General features: G+C 48.3%; 4 non-coding genes and 12 pseudogenes across 4 annotated transcripts; all 16 read right to left on the reverse strand.

Moving 5' to 3' along the window:
• Positions 1-905: 905 nt before the first annotated feature.
• LOC137330413 (U2 spliceosomal RNA) lies at positions 906-1096 on the reverse strand. Its single transcript, XR_010965039.1, has one exon. It is a non-coding gene; the product is annotated as a U2 spliceosomal RNA (small nuclear RNA).
• A 1215-nt stretch (positions 1097-2311) lies between these two features.
• On the reverse strand, positions 2312-2502 carry LOC137330425 (U2 spliceosomal RNA). Its single transcript, XR_010965040.1, has one exon. It is a non-coding gene; the product is annotated as a U2 spliceosomal RNA (small nuclear RNA).
• A 1223-nt stretch (positions 2503-3725) lies between these two features.
• On the reverse strand, positions 3726-3916 carry LOC137330437 (U2 spliceosomal RNA). The gene has a single exon (XR_010965041.1). It is a non-coding gene; the product is annotated as a U2 spliceosomal RNA (small nuclear RNA).
• A 1223-nt stretch (positions 3917-5139) lies between these two features.
• Positions 5140-5358, reverse strand: LOC137328485 (U2 spliceosomal RNA; annotated as a pseudogene).
• Positions 5359-6760: 1402 nt separating this feature from the next.
• Positions 6761-6979, reverse strand: LOC137328486 (U2 spliceosomal RNA; annotated as a pseudogene).
• A 1406-nt stretch (positions 6980-8385) lies between these two features.
• LOC137328359 (U2 spliceosomal RNA) lies at positions 8386-8591 on the reverse strand (annotated as a pseudogene).
• A 1394-nt stretch (positions 8592-9985) lies between these two features.
• Positions 9986-10192, reverse strand: LOC137328370 (U2 spliceosomal RNA; annotated as a pseudogene).
• A 1398-nt stretch (positions 10193-11590) lies between these two features.
• Positions 11591-11761, reverse strand: LOC137328616 (U2 spliceosomal RNA; annotated as a pseudogene).
• Positions 11762-13224: 1463 nt separating this feature from the next.
• Positions 13225-13395, reverse strand: LOC137328617 (U2 spliceosomal RNA; annotated as a pseudogene).
• Positions 13396-14866: 1471 nt separating this feature from the next.
• Positions 14867-15079, reverse strand: LOC137328454 (U2 spliceosomal RNA; annotated as a pseudogene).
• A 1406-nt stretch (positions 15080-16485) lies between these two features.
• LOC137328360 (U2 spliceosomal RNA) lies at positions 16486-16691 on the reverse strand (annotated as a pseudogene).
• Positions 16692-18085: 1394 nt separating this feature from the next.
• LOC137328618 (U2 spliceosomal RNA) lies at positions 18086-18256 on the reverse strand (annotated as a pseudogene).
• A 1463-nt stretch (positions 18257-19719) lies between these two features.
• On the reverse strand, positions 19720-19890 carry LOC137328620 (U2 spliceosomal RNA; annotated as a pseudogene).
• Positions 19891-21353: 1463 nt separating this feature from the next.
• On the reverse strand, positions 21354-21544 carry LOC137330448 (U2 spliceosomal RNA). Its single transcript, XR_010965042.1, has one exon. It is a non-coding gene; the product is annotated as a U2 spliceosomal RNA (small nuclear RNA).
• Positions 21545-22759: 1215 nt separating this feature from the next.
• LOC137328330 (U2 spliceosomal RNA) lies at positions 22760-22962 on the reverse strand (annotated as a pseudogene).
• A 1410-nt stretch (positions 22963-24372) lies between these two features.
• LOC137328499 (U2 spliceosomal RNA) lies at positions 24373-24593 on the reverse strand (annotated as a pseudogene).
• Between the last annotated feature and the right edge of the window lie 29 nt (positions 24594-24622).

Below are 24622 nucleotides of genomic sequence, written 5' to 3' on the forward strand. Positions count from 1 at the left end.
ACGTGACGTGACGTGTCTCACAGTGAGTGAGTGAGTGAGTGAGTGAGTGAGTGAGTGAGATTGCAACAGACAATCGAGAAAGAGGTGAGGTGCTGACAATCAGCAGCTCGTGTTTAAACATTCCTTCCACAGCAGGCAAGACCAATCAAAAGAAAATACTGCAGATGCTGGCTGTGGCTCGGCTGCCTGCCTGGCTGGCTGGCTGGAGATGGGAAATAAAAAGACAAGACGTGTTAATGGCTGGGTTAACTGTCGCAAGCAACAAGGCGTTAATGTTTCAGGAGTGCCGATTGCAATTGAAAGCTGTCTCTCAAGCTGCTCCTCCCCCGAAAGAAACGAGGCGTTAATGTTTCGGAAGTGCCGATTGAAAGCTGTCTCTCAAGCTGCTCCCTCACTGGGCCCTGTCCGTTGTCATGTTAATGGCTGGGTTAACTGTCGCAAGCAACAAGGCGTTAATGTTTCAGGAGTGCCGATTGAAAGCTGTCTCTCAAGCTGCTCCCTGACTGGGCCCTGTCCGTTGTCATGTTAATGGCTGGGTTAACTGTCGCAAGCAACAAGGCGTTAATGTTTCAGGAGTGCCGATTGCAATTGAAAGCTGTCTCTCAAGCTGCTCCTCCCCCGAAAGAAACGAGGAGTTAATGTTTCGGAAACGCCTATTGCAATTGAAAGCTGTCTCTCAAGCTGGACGTCCAGTTATTTTGCAGTTTCAATTATATCGCTGGCTGCGTGCGTGCGTGCGTGCGTGCGTGCGAGCGGCACTCAGCCCAGGAGAAGAAAAAGATACCACTGAGCTGAGAAAGTCAGTGCAATATATATGCTTTATTCTCACTAATAATACATACACACACACACATGTACAGAGACGCTGGGAACGAGCTGTTTTTCTTTTTGAATATCTCCCCACAGGGAGGTGCACCGTTCCCAGAGACACTGCAATACTGGGTCGATGCGTGGAGTGGACGGAGCAAGCCCCTATTCCATCTCCCTGTTCCAAAAATCAATTTAATATATGGTCCCCAGATAGGGGACGTATCAGATATTAAACTGATAAGAACAGATACTACACTTGATCTTAGCCAAAAGGCCGAGAAGCGATACCGCGCTCGATGCGAATTGATCTTGGGTCCTGTTTGCCCTCCTTCTTTTTTCTCTGCCTGACTGTGTTTAAAGCAGTCTCGCAGCACTGCCGTTCTGGGCACATTTTTGCCACCGTTTCTAATTGCAACAGTGGATCAGTTGAAAGAAGTTGCCGTTTTCTCCTTTCTTGCTCGGACTGCGTGACAGATTGGTAACTTTGCCAGTAGGCCACCAATCAGATGGGAGAGGGTTGGGTCTCAACGGACCTACGTCACTCATTCTCCGTCACTAACGAACTGCCGTGGAAGGAAACCTCTTTAAGGTAAACTAGGGACGTGACGTGACGTGTCTCACAGTGAGTGAGTGAGTGAGTGAGTGAGTGAGTGAGATTGCAACAGACAATCGAGAAAGAGGTGAGGTGCTGACAATCAGCAGCTCGTGTTTAAACATTCCTTCCACAGCAGGCAAGACCAATCAAAAGAAAATACTGCAGATGCTGGCTGTGGCTCGGCTGCCTGCCTGGCTGGCTGGCTGGAGATGGGAAATAAAAAGACAAGACGTGTTAATGGCTGGGTTAACTGTCGCAAGCAACAAGGCGTTAATGTTTCAGGAGTGCCGATTGCAATTGAAAGCTGTCTCTCAAGCTGCTCCTCCCCCGAAAGAAACGAGGCGTTAATGTTTCGGAAGTGCCGATTGAAAGCTGTCTCTCAAGCTGCTCCCTCACTGGGCCCTGTCCGTTGTCATGTTAATGGCTGGGTTAACTGTCGCAAGCAACAAGGCGTTAATGTTTCAGGAGTGCCGATTGAAAGCTGTCTCTCAAGCTGCTCCCTGACTGGGCCCTGTCCGTTGTCATGTTAATGGCTGGGTTAACTGTCGCAAGCAACAAGGCGTTAATGTTTCAGGAGTGCCGATTGCAATTGAAAGCTGTCTCTCAAGCTGCTCCTCCCCCGAAAGAAACGAGGAGTTAATGTTTCGGAAACGCCTATTGCAATTGAAAGCTGTCTCTCAAGCTGGACGTCCAGTTATTTTGCAGTTTCAATTATATCGCTGGCTGCGTGCGTGCGTGCGTGCGTGCGTGCGAGCGGCACTCAGCCCAGGAGAAGAAAAAGATACCACTGAGCTGAGAAAGTCAGTGCAATATATATGCTTTATTCTCACTAATAATACATACACACACACACATGTACAGAGACGCTGGGAACGAGCTGTTTTTCTTTTTGAATATCTCCCCACAGGGAGGTGCACCGTTCCCAGAGACACTGCAATACTGGGTCGATGCGTGGAGTGGACGGAGCAAGCCCCTATTCCATCTCCCTGTTCCAAAAATCAATTTAATATATGGTCCCCAGATAGGGGACGTATCAGATATTAAACTGATAAGAACAGATACTACACTTGATCTTAGCCAAAAGGCCGAGAAGCGATACCGCGCTCGATGCGAATTGATCTTGGGTCCTGTTTGCCCTCCTTCTTTTTTCTCTGCCTGACTGTGTTTAAAGCAGTCTCGCAGCACTGCCGTTCTGGGCACATTTTTGCCACCGTTTCTAATTGCAACAGTGGATCAGTTGAAAGAAGTTGCCGTTTTCTCCTTTCTTGCTCGGACTGCGTGACAGATTGGTAACTTTGCCAGTAGGCCACCAATCAGATGGGAGAGGGTTGGGTCTCAACGGACCTACGTCACTCATTCTCCGTCACTAACGAACTGCCGTGGAAGGAAACCTCTTTAAGGTAAACTAGGGACGTGACGTGACGTGTCTCACAGTGAGTGAGTGAGTGAGTGAGTGAGTGAGTGAGTGAGTGAGATTGCAACAGACAATCGAGAAAGAGGTGAGGTGCTGACAATCAGCAGCTCGTGTTTAAACATTCCTTCCACAGCAGGCAAGACCAATCAAAAGAAAATACTGCAGATGCTGGCTGTGGCTCGGCTGCCTGCCTGGCTGGCTGGCTGGAGATGGGAAATAAAAAGACAAGACGTGTTAATGGCTGGGTTAACTGTCGCAAGCAACAAGGCGTTAATGTTTCAGGAGTGCCGATTGCAATTGAAAGCTGTCTCTCAAGCTGCTCCTCCCCCGAAAGAAACGAGGCGTTAATGTTTCGGAAGTGCCGATTGAAAGCTGTCTCTCAAGCTGCTCCCTCACTGGGCCCTGTCCGTTGTCATGTTAATGGCTGGGTTAACTGTCGCAAGCAACAAGGCGTTAATGTTTCAGGAGTGCCGATTGAAAGCTGTCTCTCAAGCTGCTCCCTGACTGGGCCCTGTCCGTTGTCATGTTAATGGCTGGGTTAACTGTCGCAAGCAACAAGGCGTTAATGTTTCAGGAGTGCCGATTGCAATTGAAAGCTGTCTCTCAAGCTGCTCCTCCCCCGAAAGAAACGAGGAGTTAATGTTTCGGAAACGCCTATTGCAATTGAAAGCTGTCTCTCAAGCTGGACGTCCAGTTATTTTGCAGTTTCAATTATATCGCTGGCTGCGTGCGTGCGTGCGTGCGTGCGTGCGAGCGGCACTCAGCCCAGGAGAAGAAAAAGATACCACTGAGCTGAGAAAGTCAGTGCAATATATATGCTTTATTCTCACTAATAATACATACACACACACACATGTACAGAGACGCTGGGAACGAGCTGTTTTTCTTTTTGAATATCTCCCCACAGGGAGGTGCACCGTTCCCAGAGACACTGCAATACTGGGTCGATGCGTGGAGTGGACGGAGCAAGCCCCTATTCCATCTCCCTGTTCCAAAAATCAATTTAATATATGGTCCCCAGATAGGGGACGTATCAGATATTAAACTGATAAGAACAGATACTACACTTGATCTTAGCCAAAAGGCCGAGAAGCGATACCGCGCTCGATGCGAATTGATCTTGGGTCCTGTTTGCCCTCCTTCTTTTTTCTCTGCCTGACTGTGTTTAAAGCAGTCTCGCAGCACTGCCGTTCTGGGCACATTTTTGCCACCGTTTCTAATTGCAACAGTGGATCAGTTGAAAGAAGTTGCCGTTTTCTCCTTTCTTGCTCGGACTGCGTGACAGATTGGTAACTTTGCCAGTAGGCCACCAATCAGATGGGAGAGGGTTGGGTCTCAACGGACCTACGTCACTCATTCTCCGTCACTAACGAACTGCCGTGGAAGGAAACCTCTTTAAGGTAAACTAGGGACGTGACGTGACGTGTCTCACAGTGAGTGAGTGAGTGAGTGAGTGAGTGAGTGAGTGAGTGAGATTGCAACAGACAATCGAGAAAGAGGTGAGGTGCTGACAATCAGCAGCTCGTGTTTAAACATTCCTTCCACAGCAGGCAAGACCAATCAAAAGAAAATACTGCAGATGCTGGCTGTGGCTCGGCTGCCTGCCTGGCTGGCTGGCTGGAGATGGGAAATAAAAAGACAAGACGTGTTAATGGCTGGGTTAACTGTCGCAAGCAACAAGGCGTTAATGTTTCAGGAGTGCCGATTGCAATTGAAAGCTGTCTCTCAAGCTGCTCCTCCCCCGAAAGAAACGAGGCGTTAATGTTTCGGAAGTGCCGATTGAAAGCTGTCTCTCAAGCTGCTCCCTCACTGGGCCCTGTCCGTTGTCATGTTAATGGCTGGGTTAACTGTCGCAAGCAACAAGGCGTTAATGTTTCAGGAGTGCCGATTGAAAGCTGTCTCTCAAGCTGCTCCCTGACTGGGCCCTGTCCGTTGTCATGTTAATGGCTGGGTTAACTGTCGCAAGCAACAAGGCGTTAATGTTTCAGGAGTGCCGATTGCAATTGAAAGCTGTCTCTCAAGCTGCTCCTCCCCCGAAAGAAACGAGGAGTTAATGTTTCGGAAACGCCTATTGCAATTGAAAGCTGTCTCTCAAGCTGGACGTCCAGTTATTTTGCAGTTTCAATTATATCGCTGGCTGCGTGCGTGCGTGCGTGCGTGCGTGCGAGCGGCACTCAGCCCAGGAGAAGAAAAAGATACCACTGAGCTGAGAAAGTCAGTGCAATATATATGCTTTATTCTCACTAATAATACATACACACACACACATGTACAGAGACGCTGGGAACGAGCTGTTTTTCTTTTTGAATATCTCCCCACAGGGAGGTGCACCGTTCCCAGAGACACTGCAATACTGGGTCGATGCGTGGAGTGGACGGAGCAAGCCCCTATTCCATCTCCCTGTTCCAAAAATCAATTTAATATATGGTCCCCAGATAGGGGACGTATCAGATATTAAACTGATAAGAACAGATTTTTTTTTTTTTTTTTTTTTTTTTTTTTTTTCTGACACTCTGGGGTGCCTTATTGCCTTACAGATTCATTCCAGATTCCTTGCAGTGACATTACATCAAGCCAAAGCTCTACAAGCCAAAGCTCTACACTCTGCCCGAGGGGATTTCTCCCTGACTGCATCCCCCCGGCATACAATGGCAGGAAGGCTCCAAATGGTTGCCTTCCCCCACTTGACCACTTGATCTTAGCCAAAAGGCCGAGAAGCGATACCGCGCTCGATGCGAATTGATCTTGGGTCCTGTTTGCCCTCCTTCTTTTTTCTCTGCCTGACTGTGTTTAAAGCAGTCTCGCAGCACTGCCGTTCTGGGCACATTTTTGCCACCGTTTCTAATTGCAACAGTGGATCAGTTGAAAGAAGTTGCCGTTTTCTCCTTTCTTGCTCGGACTGCGTGACAGATTGGTAACTTTGCCAGTAGGCCACCAATCAGATGGGAGAGGGTTGGGTCTCAACGGACCTACGTCACTCATTCTCCGTCACTAACGAACTGCCGTGGAAGGAAACCTCTTTAAGGTAAACTAGGGACGTGACGTGACGTGTCTCACAGTGAGTGAGTGAGTGAGTGAGTGAGTGAGTGAGTGAGATTGCAACAGACAATCGAGAAAGAGGTGAGGTGCTGACAATCAGCAGCTCGTGTTTAAACATTCCTTCCACAGCAGGCAAGACCAATCAAAAGAAAATACTGCAGATGCTGGCTGTGGCTCGGCTGCCTGCCTGGCTGGCTGGCTGGAGATGGGAAATAAAAAGACAAGACGTGTTAATGGCTGGGTTAACTGTCGCAAGCAACAAGGCGTTAATGTTTCAGGAGTGCCGATTGCAATTGAAAGCTGTCTCTCAAGCTGCTCCTCCCCCGAAAGAAACGAGGCGTTAATGTTTCGGAAGTGCCGATTGAAAGCTGTCTCTCAAGCTGCTCCCTCACTGGGCCCTGTCCGTTGTCATGTTAATGGCTGGGTTAACTGTCGCAAGCAACAAGGCGTTAATGTTTCAGGAGTGCCGATTGAAAGCTGTCTCTCAAGCTGCTCCCTGACTGGGCCCTGTCCGTTGTCATGTTAATGGCTGGGTTAACTGTCGCAAGCAACAAGGCGTTAATGTTTCAGGAGTGCCGATTGCAATTGAAAGCTGTCTCTCAAGCTGCTCCTCCCCCGAAAGAAACGAGGAGTTAATGTTTCGGAAACGCCTATTGCAATTGAAAGCTGTCTCTCAAGCTGGACGTCCAGTTATTTTGCAGTTTCAATTATATCGCTGGCTGCGTGCGTGCGTGCGTGCGTGCGTGCGAGCGGCACTCAGCCCAGGAGAAGAAAAAGATACCACTGAGCTGAGAAAGTCAGTGCAATATATATGCTTTATTCTCACTAATAATACATACACACACACACATGTACAGAGACGCTGGGAACGAGCTGTTTTTCTTTTTGAATATCTCCCCACAGGGAGGTGCACCGTTCCCAGAGACACTGCAATACTGGGTCGATGCGTGGAGTGGACGGAGCAAGCCCCTATTCCATCTCCCTGTTCCAAAAATCAATTTAATATATGGTCCCCAGATAGGGGACGTATCAGATATTAAACTGATAAGAACAGATTTTTTTTTTTTTTTTTTTTTTTTTTTTTTTTCTGACACTCTGGGGTGCCTTATTGCCTTACAGATTCATTCCAGATTCCTTGCAGTGACATTACATCAAGCCAAAGCTCTACAAGCCAAAGCTCTACACTCTGCCCGAGGGGATTTCTCCCTGACTGCATCCCCCCGGCATACAATGGCAGGAAGGCTCCAAATGGTTGCCTTCCCCCACTTGACCACTTGATCTTAGCCAAAAGGCCGAGAAGCGATACCGCGCTCGATGCGAATTGATCTTGGGTCCTGTTTGCCCTCCTTCTTTTTTCTCTGCCTGACTGTGTTTAAAGCAGTCTCGCAGCACTGCCGTTCTGGGCACATTTTTGCCACCGTTTCTAATTGCAACAGTGGATCAGTTGAAAGAAGTTGCCGTTTTCTCCTTTCTTGCTCGGACTGCGTGACAGATTGGTAACTTTGCCAGTAGGCCACCAATCAGATGGGAGAGGGTTGGGTCTCAACGGACCTACGTCACTCATTCTCCGTCACTAACGAACTGCCGTGGAAGGAAACCTCTTTAAGGTAAACTAGGGACGTGACGTGACGTGTCTCACAGTGAGTGAGTGAGTGAGTGAGTGAGTGAGTGAGTGAGTGAGATTGCAACAGACAATCGAGAAAGAGGTGAGGTGCTGACAATCAGCAGCTCGTGTTTAAACATTCCTTCCACAGCAGGCAAGACCAATCAAAAGAAAATACTGCAGATGCTGGCTGTGGCTCGGCTGCCTGCCTGGCTGGCTGGCTGGAGATGGGAAATAAAAAGACAAGACGTGTTAATGGCTGGGTTAACTGTCGCAAGCAACAAGGCGTTAATGTTTCAGGAGTGCCGATTGCAATTGAAAGCTGTCTCTCAAGCTGCTCCTCCCCCGAAAGAAACGAGGCGTTAATGTTTCGGAAGTGCCGATTGAAAGCTGTCTCTCAAGCTGCTCCCTCACTGGGCCCTGTCCGTTGTCATGTTAATGGCTGGGTTAACTGTCGCAAGCAACAAGGCGTTAATGTTTCAGGAGTGCCGATTGAAAGCTGTCTCTCAAGCTGCTCCCTGACTGGGCCCTGTCCGTTGTCATGTTAATGGCTGGGTTAACTGTCGCAAGCAACAAGGCGTTAATGTTTCAGGAGTGCCGATTGCAATTGAAAGCTGTCTCTCAAGCTGCTCCTCCCCCGAAAGAAACGAGGAGTTAATGTTTCGGAAACGCCTATTGCAATTGAAAGCTGTCTCTCAAGCTGGACGTCCAGTTATTTTGCAGTTTCAATTATATCGCTGGCTGCGTGCGTGCGTGCGTGCGTGCGTGCGAGCGGCACTCAGCCCAGGAGAAGAAAAAGATACCACTGAGCTGAGAAAGTCAGTGCAATATATATGCTTTATTCTCACTAATAATACATACACACACACACATGTACAGAGACGCTGGGAACGAGCTGTTTTTCTTTTTGAATATCTCCCCACAGGGAGGTGCACCGTTCCCAGAGACACTGCAATACTGGGTCGATGCGTGGAGTGGACGGAGCAAGCCCCTATTCCATCTCCCTGTTCCAAAAATCAATTTAATATATGGTCCCCAGATAGGGGACGTATCAGATATTAAACTGATAAGAACAGATTTTTTTTTTTTTTTTTTTCTGACACTCTGGGGTGCCTTATTGCCTTACAGATTCATTCCAGATTCCTTGCAGTGACATTACATCAAGCCAAAGCTCTACAAGCCAAAGCTCTACACTCTGCCCGAGGGGATTTCTCCCTGACTGCATCCCCCCGGCATATAATGGCAGGAAGGCTCCAAATGGTTGCCTTCCCCCACTTGACCACTTGATCTTAGCCAAAAGGCCGAGAAGCGATACCGCGCTCGATGCGAATTGATCTTGGGTCCTGTTTGCCCTCCTTCTTTTTTCTCTGCCTGACTGTGTTTAAAGCAGTCTCGCAGCACTGCCGTTCTGGGCACATTTTTGCCACCGTTTCTAATTGCAACAGTGGATCAGTTGAAAGAAGTTGCCGTTTTCTCCTTTCTTGCTCGGACTGCGTGACAGATTGGTAACTTTGCCAGTAGGCCACCAATCAGATGGGAGAGGGTTGGGTCTCAACGGACCTACGTCACTCATTCTCCGTCACTAACGAACTGCCGTGGAAGGAAACCTCTTTAAGGTAAACTAGGGACGTGACGTGACGTGTCTCACAGTGAGTGAGTGAGTGAGTGAGTGAGTGAGATTGCAACAGACAATCGAGAAAGAGGTGAGGTGCTGACAATCAGCAGCTCGTGTTTAAACATTCCTTCCACAGCAGGCAAGACCAATCAAAAGAAAATACTGCAGATGCTGGCTGTGGCTCGGCTGCCTGCCTGGCTGGCTGGCTGGAGATGGGAAATAAAAAGACAAGACGTGTTAATGGCTGGGTTAACTGTCGCAAGCAACAAGGCGTTAATGTTTCAGGAGTGCCGATTGCAATTGAAAGCTGTCTCTCAAGCTGCTCCTCCCCCGAAAGAAACGAGGCGTTAATGTTTCGGAAGTGCCGATTGAAAGCTGTCTCTCAAGCTGCTCCCTCACTGGGCCCTGTCCGTTGTCATGTTAATGGCTGGGTTAACTGTCGCAAGCAACAAGGCGTTAATGTTTCAGGAGTGCCGATTGAAAGCTGTCTCTCAAGCTGCTCCCTGACTGGGCCCTGTCCGTTGTCATGTTAATGGCTGGGTTAACTGTCGCAAGCAACAAGGCGTTAATGTTTCAGGAGTGCCGATTGCAATTGAAAGCTGTCTCTCAAGCTGCTCCTCCCCCGAAAGAAACGAGGAGTTAATGTTTCGGAAACGCCTATTGCAATTGAAAGCTGTCTCTCAAGCTGGACGTCCAGTTATTTTGCAGTTTCAATTATATCGCTGGCTGCGTGCGTGCGTGCGTGCGTGCGTGCGAGCGGCACTCAGCCCAGGAGAAGAAAAAGATACCACTGAGCTGAGAAAGTCAGTGCAATATATATGCTTTATTCTCACTAATAATACATACACACACACACATGTACAGAGACGCTGGGAACGAGCTGTTTTTCTTTTTGAATATCTCCCCACAGGGAGGTGCACCGTTCCCAGAGACACTGCAATACTGGGTCGATGCGTGGAGTGGACGGAGCAAGCCCCTATTCCATCTCCCTGTTCCAAAAATCAATTTAATATATGGTCCCCAGATAGGGGACGTATCAGATATTAAACTGATAAGAACAGATTTTTTTTTTTTTTTTTTTCCTGACACTCTGGGGTGCCTTATTGCCTTACAGATTCATTCCAGATTCCTTGTAGTGACATTACATCAAGCCAAAGCTCTACAAGCCAAAGCTCTACACTCTGCCCGAGGGGATTTCTCCCTGACTGCATCCCCCCGGCATACAATGGCAGGAAGGCTCCAAATGGTTGCCTTCCCCCACTTGACCACTTGATCTTAGCCAAAAGGCCGAGAAGCGATACCGCGCTCGATGCGAATTGATCTTGGGTCCTGTTTGCCCTCCTTCTTTTTTCTCTGCCTGACTGTGTTTAAAGCAGTCTCGCAGCACTGCCGTTCTGGGCACATTTTTGCCACCGTTTCTAATTGCAACAGTGGATCAGTTGAAAGAAGTTGCCGTTTTCTCCTTTCTTGCTCGGACTGCGTGACAGATTGGTAACTTTGCCAGTAGGCCACCAATCAGATGGGAGAGGGTTGGGTCTCAACGGACCTACGTCACTCATTCTCCGTCACTAACGAACTGCCGTGGAAGGAAACCTCTTTAAGGTAAACTAGGGACGTGACGTGACGTGTCTCACAGTGAGTGAGTGAGTGAGTGAGTGAGTGAGTGAGATTGCAACAGACAATCGAGAAAGAGGTGAGGTGCTGACAATCAGCAGCTCGTGTTTAAACATTCCTTCCACAGCAGGCAAGACCAATCAAAAGAAAATACTGCAGATGCTGGCTGTGGCTCGGCTGCCTGCCTGGCTGGCTGGCTGGAGATGGGAAATAAAAAGACAAGACGTGTTAATGGCTGGGTTAACTGTCGCAAGCAACAAGGCGTTAATGTTTCAGGAGTGCCGATTGCAATTGAAAGCTGTCTCTCAAGCTGCTCCTCCCCCGAAAGAAACGAGGCGTTAATGTTTCGGAAGTGCCGATTGAAAGCTGTCTCTCAAGCTGCTCCCTCACTGGGCCCTGTCCGTTGTCATGTTAATGGCTGGGTTAACTGTCGCAAGCAACAAGGCGTTAATGTTTCAGGAGTGCCGATTGAAAGCTGTCTCTCAAGCTGCTCCCTGACTGGGCCCTGTCCGTTGTCATGTTAATGGCTGGGTTAACTGTCGCAAGCAACAAGGCGTTAATGTTTCAGGAGTGCCGATTGCAATTGAAAGCTGTCTCTCAAGCTGCTCCTCCCCCGAAAGAAACGAGGAGTTAATGTTTCGGAAACGCCTATTGCAATTGAAAGCTGTCTCTCAAGCTGGACGTCCAGTTATTTTGCAGTTTCAATTATATCGCTGGCTGCGTGCGTGCGTGCGTGCGTGCGTGCGAGCGGCACTCAGCCCAGGAGAAGAAAAAGATACCACTGAGCTGAGAAAGTCAGTGCAATATATATGCTTTATTCTCACTAATAATACATACACACACACACATGTACAGAGACGCTGGGAACGAGCTGTTTTTCTTTTTGAATATCTCCCCACAGGGAGGTGCACCGTTCCCAGAGACACTGCAATACTGGGTCGATGCGTGGAGTGGACGGAGCAAGCCCCTATTCCATCTCCCTGTTCCAAAAATCAATTTAATATATGGTCCCCAGATAGGGGACGTATCAGATATTAAACTGATAAGAACAGATTTTTTTTTTTTTTTTTTTTTTTTTTTTTTTTTTTTTTTTTTTTTTTTTCTGACACTCTGGGGTGCCTTATTGCCTTACAGATTCATTCCAGATTCCTTGCAGTGACATTACATCAAGCCAAAGCTCTACATGCCAAAGCTCTACACTCTGCCCGAGGGGATTTCTCCCTGACTGCATCCCCCCGGCATACAATGGCAGGAAGGCTCCAAATGGTTGCCTTCCCCCACTTGACCACTTGATCTTAGCCAAAAGGCCGAGAAGCGATACCGCGCTCGATGCGAATTGATCTTGGGTCCTGTTTGCCCTCCTTCTTTTTTCTCTGCCTGACTGTGTTTAAAGCAGTCTCGCAGCACTGCCGTTCTGGGCACATTTTTGCCACCGTTTCTAATTGCAACAGTGGATCAGTTGAAAGAAGTTGCCGTTTTCTCCTTTCTTGCTCGGACTGCGTGACAGATTGGTAACTTTGCCAGTAGGCCACCAATCAGATGGGAGAGGGTTGGGTCTCAACGGACCTACGTTACTCATTCTCCGTCACTAACGAACTGCCGTGGAAGGAAACCTCTTTAAGGTAAACTAGGGACGTGACGTGACGTGTCTCACAGTGAGTGAGTGAGTGAGTGAGTGAGTGAGTGAGATTGCAACAGACAATCGAGAAAGAGGTGAGGTGCTGACAATCAGCAGCTCGTGTTTAAACATTCCTTCCACAGCAGGCAAGACCAATCAAAAGAAAATACTGCAGATGCTGGCTGTGGCTCGGCTGCCTGCCTGGCTGGCTGGCTGGAGATGGGAAATAAAAAGACAAGACGTGTTAATGGCTGGGTTAACTGTCGCAAGCAACAAGGCGTTAATGTTTCAGGAGTGCCGATTGCAATTGAAAGCTGTCTCTCAAGCTGCTCCTCCCCCGAAAGAAACGAGGCGTTAATGTTTCGGAAGTGCCGATTGAAAGCTGTCTCTCAAGCTGCTCCCTCACTGGGCCCTGTCCGTTGTCATGTTAATGGCTGGGTTAACTGTCGCAAGCAACAAGGCGTTAATGTTTCAGGAGTGCCGATTGAAAGCTGTCTCTCAAGCTGCTCCCTGACTGGGCCCTGTCCGTTGTCATGTTAATGGCTGGGTTAACTGTCGCAAGCAACAAGGCGTTAATGTTTCAGGAGTGCCGATTGCAATTGAAAGCTGTCTCTCAAGCTGCTCCTCCCCCGAAAGAAACGAGGAGTTAATGTTTCGGAAACGCCTATTGCAATTGAAAGCTGTCTCTCAAGCTGGACGTCCAGTTATTTTGCAGTTTCAATTATATCGCTGGCTGCGTGCGTGCGTGCGTGCGTGCGTGCGAGCGGCACTCAGCCCAGGAGAAGAAAAAGATACCACTGAGCTGAGAAAGTCAGTGCAATATATATGCTTTATTCTCACTAATAATACATACACACACACACATGTACAGAGACGCTGGGAACGAGCTGTTTTTCTTTTTGAATATCTCCCCACAGGGAGGTGCACCGTTCCCAGAGACACTGCAATACTGGGTCGATGCGTGGAGTGGACGGAGCAAGCCCCTATTCCATCTCCCTGTTCCAAAAATCAATTTAATATATGGTCCCCAGATAGGGGACGTATCAGATATTAAACTGATAAGAACAGATTTTTTTTTTTTTTTTTTTTTTTTTTTTTTTTTTTTTTTTTTTTTTTTTTTTCCTGACACTCTGGAGTGCCTTATTGCCTTACAGATTCATTCCAGATTCCTTGCAGTGACATTACATCAAGCCAAAGCTCTACAAGCCAAAGCTCTACACTCTGCCCGAGGGGATTTCTCCCTGACTGCATCCCCCCGGCATACAATGGCAGGAAGGCTCCAAATGGTTGCCTTCCCCCACTTGACCACTTGATCTTAGCCAAAAGGCCGAGAAGCGATACCGCGCTCGATGCGAATTGATCTTGGGTCCTGTTTGCCCTCCTTCTTTTTTCTCTGCCTGACTGTGTTTAAAGCAGTCTCGCAGCACTGCCGTTCTGGGCACATTTTTGCCACCGTTTCTAATTGCAACAGTGGATCAGTTGAAAGAAGTTGCCGTTTTCTCCTTTCTTGCTCGGACTGCGTGACAGATTGGTAACTTTGCCAGTAGGCCACCAATCAGATGGGAGAGGGTTGGGTCTCAACGGACCTACGTCACTCATTCTCCGTCACTAACGAACTGCCGTGGAAGGAAACCTCTTTAAGGTAAACTAGGGACGTGACGTGACGTGTCTCACAGTGAGTGAGTGAGTGAGTGAGTGAGTGAGATTGCAACAGACAATCGAGAAAGAGGTGAGGTGCTGACAATCAGCAGCTCGTGTTTAAACATTCCTTCCACAGCAGGCAAGACCAATCAAAAGAAAATACTGCAGATGCTGGCTGTGGCTCGGCTGCCTGCCTGGCTGGCTGGCTGGAGATGGGAAATAAAAAGACAAGACGTGTTAATGGCTGGGTTAACTGTCGCAAGCAACAAGGCGTTAATGTTTCAGGAGTGCCGATTGCAATTGAAAGCTGTCTCTCAAGCTGCTCCTCCCCCGAAAGAAACGAGGCGTTAATGTTTCGGAAGTGCCGATTGAAAGCTGTCTCTCAAGCTGCTCCCTCACTGGGCCCTGTCCGTTGTCATGTTAATGGCTGGGTTAACTGTCGCAAGCAACAAGGCGTTAATGTTTCAGGAGTGCCGATTGAAAGCTGTCTCTCAAGCTGCTCCCTGACTGGGCCCTGTCCGTTGTCATGTTAATGGCTGGGTTAACTGTCGCAAGCAACAAGGCGTTAATGTTTCAGGAGTGCCGATTGCAATTGAAAGCTGTCTCTCAAGCTGCTCCTCCCCCGAAAGAAACGAGGAGTTAATGTTTCGGAAACGCCTATTGCAATTGAAAGCTGTCTCTCAAGCTGGACGTCCAGTTATTTTGCAGTTTCAATTATATCGCTGGCTGCGTGCGTGCGTGCGTGCGTGCGTGCGTGCGTGCGAGCGGCACTCAGCCCAGGAGAAGAAAAAGATACCACTGAGCTGAGAAAGTCAGTGCAATATATATGCTTTATTCTCACTAATAATACATACACACACACACATGTACAGAGACGCTGGGAACGAGCTGTTTTTCTTTTTGAATATCTCCCCACAGGGAGGTGCACCGTTCCCAGAGACACTGCAATACTGGGTCGATGCGTGGAGTGGACGGAGCAAGCCCCTATTCCATCTCCCTGTTCCAAAAATCAATTTAATATATGGTCCCCAGATAGGGGACGTATCAGATATTAAACTGATAAGAACAGATTTTTTTTTTTTTTTTTTTTTTTTTCCTGACACTCTGGGGTGCCTTATTGCCTTACAGATTCATTCCAGATTCCTTGCAGTGACATTACATCAAGCCAAAGCTCTACAAGCCAAAGCTCTACACTCTGCCCGAGGGGATTTCTCCCTGACTGCATCCCCCCGGCATACAATGGCAGGAAGGCTCCAAATGGTTGCCTTCCCCCACTTGACCACTTGATCTTAGCCAAAAGGCCGAGAAGCGATACCGCGCTCGATGCGAATTGATCTTGGGTCCTGTTTGCCCTCCTTCTTTTTTCTCTGCCTGACTGTGTTTAAAGCAGTCTCGCAGCACTGCCGTTCTGGGCACATTTTTGCCACCGTTTCTAATTGCAACAGTGGATCAGTTGAAAGAAGTTGCCGTTTTCTCCTTTCTTGCTCGGACTGCGTGACAGATTGGTAACTTTGCCAGTAGGCCACCAATCAGATGGGAGAGGGTTGGGTCTCAACGGACCTACGTCACTCATTCTCCGTCACTAACGAACTGCCGTGGAAGGAAACCTCTTTAAGGTAAACTAGGGACGTGACGTGACGTGTCTCACAGTGAGTGAGTGAGTGAGTGAGTGAGTGAGTGAGTGAGTGAGATTGCAACAGACAATCGAGAAAGAGGTGAGGTGCTGACAATCAGCAGCTCGTGTTTAAACATTCCTTCCACAGCAGGCAAGACCAATCAAAAGAAAATACTGCAGATGCTGGCTGTGGCTCGGCTGCCTGCCTGGCTGGCTGGCTGGAGATGGGAAATAAAAAGACAAGACGTGTTAATGGCTGGGTTAACTGTCGCAAGCAACAAGGCGTTAATGTTTCAGGAGTGCCGATTGCAATTGAAAGCTGTCTCTCAAGCTGCTCCTCCCCCGAAAGAAACGAGGCGTTAATGTTTCGGAAGTGCCGATTGAAAGCTGTCTCTCAAGCTGCTCCCTCACTGGGCCCTGTCCGTTGTCATGTTAATGGCTGGGTTAACTGTCGCAAGCAACAAGGCGTTAATGTTTCAGGAGTGCCGATTGAAAGCTGTCTCTCAAGCTGCTCCCTGACTGGGCCCTGTCCGTTGTCATGTTAATGGCTGGGTTAACTGTCGCAAGCAACAAGGCGTTAATGTTTCAGGAGTGCCGATTGCAATTGAAAGCTGTCTCTCAAGCTGCTCCTCCCCCGAAAGAAACGAGGAGTTAATGTTTCGGAAACGCCTATTGCAATTGAAAGCTGTCTCTCAAGCTGGACGTCCAGTTATTTTGCAGTTTCAATTATATCGCTGGCTGCGTGCGTGCGTGCGTGCGTGCGTGCGAGCGGCACTCAGCCCAGGAGAAGAAAAAGATACCACTGAGCTGAGAAAGTCAGTGCAATATATATGCTTTATTCTCACTAATAATACATACACACACACACATGTACAGAGACGCTGGGAACGAGCTGTTTTTCTTTTTGAATATCTCCCCACAGGGAGGTGCACCGTTCCCAGAGACACTGCAATACTGGGTCGATGCGTGGAGTGGACGGAGCAAGCCCCTATTCCATCTCCCTGTTCCAAAAATCAATTTAATATATGGTCCCCAGATAGGGGACGTATCAGATATTAAACTGATAAGAACAGATTTTTTTTTTTTTTTTTTTCTGACACTCTGGGGTGCCTTATTGCCTTACAGATTCATTCCAGATTCCTTGCAGTGACATTACATCAAGCCAAAGCTCTACAAGCCAAAGCTCTACACTCTGCCCGAGGGGATTTCTCCCTGACTGCATCCCCCCGGCATATAATGGCAGGAAGGCTCCAAATGGTTGCCTTCCCCCACTTGACCACTTGATCTTAGCCAAAAGGCCGAGAAGCGATACCGCGCTCGATGCGAATTGATCTTGGGTCCTGTTTGCCCTCCTTCTTTTTTCTCTGCCTGACTGTGTTTAAAGCAGTCTCGCAGCACTGCCGTTCTGGGCACATTTTTGCCACCGTTTCTAATTGCAACAGTGGATCAGTTGAAAGAAGTTGCCGTTTTCTCCTTTCTTGCTCGGACTGCGTGACAGATTGGTAACTTTGCCAGTAGGCCACCAATCAGATGGGAGAGGGTTGGGTCTCAACGGACCTACGTCACTCATTCTCCGTCACTAACGAACTGCCGTGGAAGGAAACCTCTTTAAGGTAAACTAGGGACGTGACGTGACGTGTCTCACAGTGAGTGAGTGAGTGAGTGAGTGAGTGAGATTGCAACAGACAATCGAGAAAGAGGTGAGGTGCTGACAATCAGCAGCTCGTGTTTAAACATTCCTTCCACAGCAGGCAAGACCAATCAAAAGAAAATACTGCAGATGCTGGCTGTGGCTCGGCTGCCTGCCTGGCTGGCTGGCTGGAGATGGGAAATAAAAAGACAAGACGTGTTAATGGCTGGGTTAACTGTCGCAAGCAACAAGGCGTTAATGTTTCAGGAGTGCCGATTGCAATTGAAAGCTGTCTCTCAAGCTGCTCCTCCCCCGAAAGAAACGAGGCGTTAATGTTTCGGAAGTGCCGATTGAAAGCTGTCTCTCAAGCTGCTCCCTCACTGGGCCCTGTCCGTTGTCATGTTAATGGCTGGGTTAACTGTCGCAAGCAACAAGGCGTTAATGTTTCAGGAGTGCCGATTGAAAGCTGTCTCTCAAGCTGCTCCCTGACTGGGCCCTGTCCGTTGTCATGTTAATGGCTGGGTTAACTGTCGCAAGCAACAAGGCGTTAATGTTTCAGGAGTGCCGATTGCAATTGAAAGCTGTCTCTCAAGCTGCTCCTCCCCCGAAAGAAACGAGGAGTTAATGTTTCGGAAACGCCTATTGCAATTGAAAGCTGTCTCTCAAGCTGGACGTCCAGTTATTTTGCAGTTTCAATTATATCGCTGGCTGCGTGCGTGCGTGCGTGCGTGCGTGCGAGCGGCACTCAGCCCAGGAGAAGAAAAAGATACCACTGAGCTGAGAAAGTCAGTGCAATATATATGCTTTATTCTCACTAATAATACATACACACACACACATGTACAGAGACGCTGGGAACGAGCTGTTTTTCTTTTTGAATATCTCCCCACAGGGAGGTGCACCGTTCCCAGAGACACTGCAATACTGGGTCGATGCGTGGAGTGGACGGAGCAAGCCCCTATTCCATCTCCCTGTTCCAAAAATCAATTTAATATATGGTCCCCAGATAGGGGACGTATCAGATATTAAACTGATAAGAACAGATTTTTTTTTTTTTTTTTTTTTTTTTTTTTTTTTTTTTTTTTTTTTTTTTCTGACACTCTGGGGTGCCTTATTGCCTTACAGATTCATTCCAGATTCCTTGCAGTGACATTACATCAAGCCAAAGCTCTACATGCCAAAGCTCTACACTCTGCCCGAGGGGATTTCTCCCTGACTGCATCCCCCCGGCATACAATGGCAGGAAGGCTCCAAATGGTTGCCTTCCCCCACTTGACCACTTGATCTTAGCCAAAAGGCCGAGAAGCGATACCGCGCTCGATGCGAATTGATCTTGGGTCCTGTTTGCCCTCCTTCTTTTTTCTCTGCCTGACTGTGTTTAAAGCAGTCTCGCAGCACTGCCGTTCTGGGCACATTTTTGCCACCGTTTCTAATTGCAACAGTGGATCAGTTGAAAGAAGTTGCCGTTTTCTCCTTTCTTGCTCGGACTGCGTGACAGATTGGTAACTTTGCCAGTAGGCCACCAATCAGATGGGAGAGGGTTGGGTCTCAACGGACCTACGTTACTCATTCTCCGTCACTAACGAACTGCCGTGGAAGGAAACCTCTTTAAGGTAAACTAGGGACGTGACGTGACGTGTCTCACAGTGAGTGAGTGAGTGAGTGAGTGAGTGAGTGAGATTGCAACAGACAATCGAGAAAGAGGTGAGGTGCTGACAATCAGCAGCTCGTGTTTAAACATTCCTTCCACAGCAGGCAAGACCAATCAAAAGAAAATACTGCAGATGCTGGCTGTGGCTCGGCTGCCTGCCTGGCTGGCTGGCTGGAGATGGGAAATAAAAAGACAAGACGTGTTAATGGCTGGGTTAACTGTCGCAAGCAACAAGGCGTTAATGTTTCAGGAGTGCCGATTGCAATTGAAAGCTGTCTCTCAAGCTGCTCCTCCCCCGAAAGAAACGAGGCGTTAATGTTTCGGAAGTGCCGATTGAAAGCTGTCTCTCAAGCTGCTCCCTCACTGGGCCCTGTCCGTTGTCATGTTAATGGCTGGGTTAACTGTCGCAAGCAACAAGGCGTTAATGTTTCAGGAGTGCCGATTGAAAGCTGTCTCTCAAGCTGCTCCCTGACTGGGCCCTGTCCGTTGTCATGTTAATGGCTGGGTTAACTGTCGCAAGCAACAAGGCGTTAATGTTTCAGGAGTGCCGATTGCAATTGAAAGCTGTCTCTCAAGCTGCTCCTCCCCCGAAAGAAACGAGGAGTTAATGTTTCGGAAACGCCTATTGCAATTGAAAGCTGTCTCTCAAGCTGGACGTCCAGTTATTTTGCAGTTTCAATTATATCGCTGGCTGCGTGCGTGCGTGCGTGCGTGCGTGCGAGCGGCACTCAGCCCAGGAGAAGAAAAAGATACCACTGAGCTGAGAAAGTCAGTGCAATATATATGCTTTATTCTCACTAATAATACATACACACACACACATGTACAGAGACGCTGGGAACGAGCTGTTTTTCTTTTTGAATATCTCCCCACAGGGAGGTGCACCGTTCCCAGAGACACTGCAATACTGGGTCGATGCGTGGAGTGGACGGAGCAAGCCCCTATTCCATCTCCCTGTTCCAAAAATCAATTTAATATATGGTCCCCAGATAGGGGACGTATCAGATATTAAACTGATAAGAACAGATTTTTTTTTTTTTTTTTTTTTTTTTTTTTTTTTTTTTTTTTTTTTTTTTTTTCCTGACACTCTGGAGTGCCTTATTGCCTTACAGATTCATTCCAGATTCCTTGCAGTGACATTACATCAAGCCAAAGCTCTACAAGCCAAAGCTCTACACTCTGCCCGAGGGGATTTCTCCCTGACTGCATCCCCCCGGCATACAATGGCAGGAAGGCTCCAAATGGTTGCCTTCCCCCACTTGACCACTTGATCTTAGCCAAAAGGCCGAGAAGCGATACCGCGCTCGATGCGAATTGATCTTGGGTCCTGTTTGCCCTCCTTCTTTTTTCTCTGCCTGACTGTGTTTAAAGCAGTCTCGCAGCACTGCCGTTCTGGGCACATTTTTGCCACCGTTTCTAATTGCAACAGTGGATCAGTTGAAAGAAGTTGCCGTTTTCTCCTTTCTTGCTCGGACTGCGTGACAGATTGGTAACTTTGCCAGTAGGCCACCAATCAGATGGGAGAGGGTTGGGTCTCAACGGACCTACGTCACTCATTCTCCGTCACTAACGAACTGCCGTGGAAGGAAACCTCTTTAAGGTAAACTAGGGACGTGACGTGACGTGTCTCACAGTGAGTGAGTGAGTGAGTGAGTGAGTGAGATTGCAACAGACAATCGAGAAAGAGGTGAGGTGCTGACAATCAGCAGCTCGTGTTTAAACATTCCTTCCACAGCAGGCAAGACCAATCAAAAGAAAATACTGCAGATGCTGGCTGTGGCTCGGCTGCCTGCCTGGCTGGCTGGCTGGAGATGGGAAATAAAAAGACAAGACGTGTTAATGGCTGGGTTAACTGTCGCAAGCAACAAGGCGTTAATGTTTCAGGAGTGCCGATTGCAATTGAAAGCTGTCTCTCAAGCTGCTCCTCCCCCGAAAGAAACGAGGCGTTAATGTTTCGGAAGTGCCGATTGAAAGCTGTCTCTCAAGCTGCTCCCTCACTGGGCCCTGTCCGTTGTCATGTTAATGGCTGGGTTAACTGTCGCAAGCAACAAGGCGTTAATGTTTCAGGAGTGCCGATTGAAAGCTGTCTCTCAAGCTGCTCCCTGACTGGGCCCTGTCCGTTGTCATGTTAATGGCTGGGTTAACTGTCGCAAGCAACAAGGCGTTAATGTTTCAGGAGTGCCGATTGCAATTGAAAGCTGTCTCTCAAGCTGCTCCTCCCCCGAAAGAAACGAGGAGTTAATGTTTCGGAAACGCCTATTGCAATTGAAAGCTGTCTCTCAAGCTGGACGTCCAGTTATTTTGCAGTTTCAATTATATCGCTGGCTGCGTGCGTGCGTGCGTGCGTGCGTGCGAGCGGCACTCAGCCCAGGAGAAGAAAAAGATACCACTGAGCTGAGAAAGTCAGTGCAATATATATGCTTTATTCTCACTAATAATACATACACACACACACATGTACAGAGACGCTGGGAACGAGCTGTTTTTCTTTTTGAATATCTCCCCACAGGGAGGTGCACCGTTCCCAGAGACACTGCAATACTGGGTCGATGCGTGGAGTGGACGGAGCAAGCCCCTATTCCATCTCCCTGTTCCAAAAATCAATTTAATATATGGTCCCCAGATAGGGGACGTATCAGATATTAAACTGATAAGAACAGATACTACACTTGATCTTAGCCAAAAGGCCGAGAAGCGATACCGCGCTCGATGCGAATTGATCTTGGGTCCTGTTTGCCCTCCTTCTTTTTTCTCTGCCTGACTGTGTTTAAAGCAGTCTCGCAGCACTGCCGTTCTGGGCACATTTTTGCCACCGTTTCTAATTGCAACAGTGGATCAGTTGAAAGAAGTTGCCGTTTTCTCCTTTCTTGCTCGGACTGCGTGACAGATTGGTAACTTTGCCAGTAGGCCACCAATCAGATGGGAGAGGGTTGGGTCTCAACGGACCTACGTCACTCATTCTCCGTCACTAACGAACTGCCGTGGAAGGAAACCTCTTTAAGGTAAACTAGGGACGTGACGTGACGTGTCTCACAGTGAGTGAGTGAGTGAGTGAGTGAGTGAGTGAGATTGCAACAGACAATCGAGAAAGAGGTGAGGTGCTGACAATCAGCAGCTCGTGTTTAAACATTCCTTCCACAGCAGGCAAGACCAATCAAAAGAAAATACTGCAGATGCTGGCTGTGGCTCGGCTGCCTGCCTGGCTGGCTGGCTGGAGATGGGAAATAAAAAGACAAGACGTGTTAATGGCTGGGTTAACTGTCGCAAGCAACAAGGCGTTAATGTTTCAGGAGTGCCGATTGCAATTGAAAGCTGTCTCTCAAGCTGCTCCTCCCCCGAAAGAAACGAGGCGTTAATGTTTCGGAAGTGCCGATTGAAAGCTGTCTCTCAAGCTGCTCCCTCACTGGGCCCTGTCCGTTGTCATGTTAATGGCTGGGTTAACTGTCGCAAGCAACAAGGCGTTAATGTTTCAGGAGTGCCGATTGAAAGCTGTCTCTCAAGCTGCTCCCTGACTGGGCCCTGTCCGTTGTCATGTTAATGGCTGGGTTAACTGTCGCAAGCAACAAGGCGTTAATGTTTCAGGAGTGCCGATTGCAATTGAAAGCTGTCTCTCAAGCTGCTCCTCCCCCGAAAGAAACGAGGAGTTAATGTTTCGGAAACGCCTATTGCAATTGAAAGCTGTCTCTCAAGCTGGACGTCCAGTTATTTTGCAGTTTCAATTATATCGCTGGCTGCGTGCGTGCGTGCGTGCGTGCGTGCGAGCGGCACTCAGCCCAGGAGAAGAAAAAGATACCACTGAGCTGAGAAAGTCAGTGCAATATATATGCTTTATTCTCACTAATAATACATACACACACACACATGTACAGAGACGCTGGGAACGAGCTGTTTTTCTTTTTGAATATCTCCCCACAGGGAGGTGCACCGTTCCCAGAGACACTGCAATACTGGGTCGATGCGTGGAGTGGACGGAGCAAGCCCCTATTCCATCTCCCTGTTCCAAAAATCAATTTAATATATGGTCCCCAGATAGGGGACGTATCAGATATTAAACTGATAAGAACAGATTTTTTTTTTTTTTTTCTGACACTCTGGGGTGCCTTATTGCCTTACAGATTCATTCCAGATGCCTTGCAGTGACAGTACATCAAGCCAAAGCTCTACAAGCCAAAGCTCTACACTCTGCCCGAGGGGATTTCTCCCTGACTGCATCCCCCCGGCATACAATGGCAGGAAGGCTCCAAATGGTTGCCTTCCCCCACTTGACCACTTGATCTTAGCTACACTTGATCTTAGCCAAAAGGCCGAGAAGCGATACCGCGCTCGATGCGAATTGATCTTGGGTCCTGTTTGCCCTCCTTCTTTTTTCTCTGCCTGACTGTGTTTAAAGCAGTCTCGCAGCACTGCCGTTCTGGGCACATTTTTGCCACCGTTTCTAATTGCAACAGTGGATCAGTTGAAAGAAGTTGCCGTTTTCTCCTTTCTTGCTCGGACTGCGTGACAGATTGGTAACTTTGCCAGTAGGCCACCAATCAGATGGGAGAGGGTTGGGTCTCAACGGACCTACGTCACTCATTCTCCGTCACTAACGAACTGCCGTGGAAGGAAACCTCTTTAAGGTAAACTAGGGACGTGACGTGACGTGTCTCACAGTGAGTGAGTGAGTGAGTGAGTGAGTGAGATTGCAACAGACAATCGAGAAAGAGGTGAGGTGCTGACAATCAGCAGCTCGTGTTTAAACATTCCTTCCACAGCAGGCAAGACCAATCAAAAGAAAATACTGCAGATGCTGGCTGTGGCTCGGCTGCCTGCCTGGCTGGCTGGCTGGAGATGGGAAATAAAAAGACAAGACGTGTTAATGGCTGGGTTAACTGTCGCAAGCAACAAGGCGTTAATGTTTCAGGAGTGCCGATTGCAATTGAAAGCTGTCTCTCAAGCTGCTCCTCCCCCGAAAGAAACGAGGCGTTAATGTTTCGGAAGTGCCGATTGAAAGCTGTCTCTCAAGCTGCTCCCTCACTGGGCCCTGTCCGTTGTCATGTTAATGGCTGGGTTAACTGTCGCAAGCAACAAGGCGTTAATGTTTCAGGAGTGCCGATTGAAAGCTGTCTCTCAAGCTGCTCCCTGACTGGGCCCTGTCCGTTGTCATGTTAATGGCTGGGTTAACTGTCGCAAGCAACAAGGCGTTAATGTTTCAGGAGTGCCGATTGCAATTGAAAGCTGTCTCTCAAGCTGCTCCTCCCCCGAAAGAAACGAGGAGTTAATGTTTCGGAAACGCCTATTGCAATTGAAAGCTGTCTCTCAAGCTGGACGTCCAGTTATTTTGCAGTTTCAATTATATCGCTGGCTGCGTGCGTGCGTGCGTGCGTGCGTGCGAGCGGCACTCAGCCCAGGAGAAGAAAAAGATACCACTGAGCTGAGAAAGTCAGTGCAATATATATGCTTTATTCTCACTAATAATACATACACACACACACATGTACAGAGACGCTGGGAACGAGCTGTTTTTCTTTTTGAATATCTCCCCACAGGGAGGTGCACCGTTCCCAGAGACACTGCAATACTGGGTCGATGCGTGGAGTGGACGGAGCAAGCCCCTATTCCATCTCCCTGTTCCAAAAATCAATTTAATATATGGTCCCCAGATAGGGGACGTATCAGATATTAAACTGATAAGAACAGATTTTTTTTTTTTTTTTTTTTTTTTTTTTTTTTTTCTGACACTCTGGGGTGCCTTATTGCCTTACAGATTCATTCCAGATTCCTTGCAGTGACATTAC

The sequence above is a fragment of the Heptranchias perlo genome, chromosome 12, assembly GCF_035084215.1.
Source record: "Heptranchias perlo isolate sHepPer1 chromosome 12, sHepPer1.hap1, whole genome shotgun sequence".
NCBI lineage: Eukaryota > Metazoa > Chordata > Chondrichthyes > Hexanchiformes > Hexanchidae > Heptranchias > Heptranchias perlo.